Source organism: Alligator sinensis, unplaced genomic scaffold (assembly GCF_000455745.1).
Source record: "Alligator sinensis unplaced genomic scaffold, ASM45574v1 scaffold2389_1, whole genome shotgun sequence".
Taxonomy (NCBI): domain Eukaryota; kingdom Metazoa; phylum Chordata; order Crocodylia; family Alligatoridae; genus Alligator; species Alligator sinensis.
Window position 1 is genome coordinate 16229 of NW_005843923.1, and position 2616 is coordinate 18844.

Here is a 2616-nt window from a genome sequence, read left to right on the forward strand (position 1 = left end):
CCCGGTAGGTGCTCAGGGGAACAGGGTCTCGCCCATTCCCCGCTGGTCCCCCCTGGTAAATTTATAGACAGGCACCAGGTCCACCCTCAGCCTTCTCTTGTGGAGGCTGAACAGGTTCAGGTCCCATCACCTCTCCTCGTACGGCCTGCCCTGCTGCCCCTGATCATGCGGGTGGCCTCTTCTGGACCCTCTCCATGCTGGCCACATCCATCCTCAAGTGCGGCACCCAGAACTGGACGCAGTACTCCAACTGTGGCCTGACCAATGTCGCATAGAGGGGGAGGATCACCTCCTTGGACCTGCTCGAGATGCACCTATGAAAGCATGACAAGGTGTGGTTAGCCTTCATGACCGCGTCCCCACATTTTCGGCCCATGTTCATACTGGAATCGATAATGACTCCAAGATCCCTTCCTGCCTCTGCTCTTGTGAAGGGAGTTCCCAGCCTGTAGATGTGCTGCTGGTTCTCTCTGCCTAAGTGCAGCACCTGGCACTTGTCAGTATTGAATCCCAGCCGATTCTCATTCGCCCACCTCTGTAACTTGTCCAGGTCCAGCTGTATCCTGTCCTCACCTTCTAGTGTGCCCACCTCACCCCACATCTTGGTGTTGTTAGTGAATTTGAAGTGGGTGCTTTTTCCCCCGTTGTCCAAGTCAGTAATAAAGAGATTAAGCAGTGCGAGCCTGAGGACCAAGCCCTAGGGTACCCCACTGCCCACATCCCTCCAGATCAAATATGACCCATCAACCACCACTCTCTGGGTGCAGTCCCTCAGCCAATTTGTGACCCATCTGACTGTGTAGGAATCAGCCAAGGCTCTGGACTCACTTCTGGCTCTGCGCACCTTGGAGAACACAGGCCTGATCGTCCAATGGGGCCTAGACCCAATACAGGCACTTGGGGCACTTCCCCAAGTCAGGGGCTGAATAGGGAAGTCTGAAGCAGGGACTGCAGTGAATTCTGGGATCAGAGAAGCAGGGGAGCATTAATCGTCCCCCCTCCTGGTCCTTCCCAGATCTGCTCCTGGATAATCTCAAAAAGCTTCCCCAGGATCAAAGTAAGACTAAGGGGCCTATAGTTGCTTGGGTCCTCCCTTCTCCTTTTTTGAAAATGGGGACCACACTGGCCCTCTTCCAGTCTTCTGGCTCCTGGCCCGAGCACCATGAGCGCTTGTAAAGCCATGCCAGAGACTTCTCAATAACCTCTGCCAATTCCCTCAGCACCCTGGGGTGGAGAGCTTCTGGACCTGCTGATTTGAACACCTCCAGCCCCTGCAGAAGTTCCCTGACTCAGTCCTCCCCAACCCTAGTCCTGGTGGAGTCTCTCCTGAGTCCGTCCTGAATCTCAGTGGGGGAGTCCTGGTCCCTGCACAAAAAAATGGAGGCAACAAAACTATTAAAAAGTTCTGCCTTTTCCTCTGCTGCAACCACCAGATTGTCTATTGTATCCCGCAGGGCCCCCACATTACCCGGTGCCTTCTTCATAGTCCCTATGTATTTAAAAAAAGACTTTTTGTTGTCCTTGATCCGTGATGCTAGCCCTTTAATGTAAGTCCCACAGGCTTTCATTAAACATGTTCCTTTCAGAGCACATTATAAATTGTCTCTAAAAAATTGTACCAACAACACAGAATTTGAGCAAATACTCTCCTTTCTCTTCTGCAGAACGCTTTCAAGCTTTCATAATTATTCAGGAACTAAAATTTTAAATATTTTGGTCTTTTGGGATTTTTTTAATGAAAACAGATCCAGCTAATTTTTCAAAATATTTTTTTCAAAGATTTTTACAGGACCATTATTACCCAAGCAGTTTTACTTGCTACTTTATCTGTATTGAATTTTATATTTAATAACAAAATGGACTCCATAATACTGTTCCCGTGTATTGATATACAGTCCAGCACGTGGATACATAATCAGACAACAAAATATGTTCTTAATAAAAGTGAGCACAAAAGTATTGTAATGATTCTCCAAACTACATCTAACTGGTAGTACAAACCCATTTCACGCATTGCATCCTTGCTTTCCCTCCCTTTAGAGCAGAGCTGTGCTAGGAGAGACGGCGGCGATGACTGAGCAGAGGAGCCGAGACAGGTACTATCAGATGTGTTTGGAGTTTTCTGCTTAAAAATTCCTTAGCAGTTAATAGAAATTGGTTTTCATCCTAGCCGATTCAAAGAAAAAGCCTTCAATAGTTTAATTTTTAAAAAGGCAAAATTTGTGCAACTATCTTTTAGGCAGACAAGGTTTTTTGGGTAAGTCTGATATCTTTTATTAGACCAACTCAAATAGTTGGCAAAATTCATCTTAGTGAGCTTCCGGGTTTCAATGCCCTTCGTGGGGCTGAGGAAGCATGGGCGAGGGGAACTCCAGGTCAGACCCAAGCACACGCGTGTGTCAAAACCCAGGCAGCGGAGAGAAAGGACGAGTGAGACCTGGCAGTGCCTCGGCCTCTTTCCTTCCTGCCGCCCTCTCAAAGCTTGGCGCGGCTTTCCTCGCCCTTCTCCCGCTTGTTCACACGGTGGCATCAGAGCTTCACAGATTCATAGATGTTAGGGTCGGAAGGAACCTCAACAGATCATCGAGTCCGACCCCCTGCATAGGCAGGAAAGAG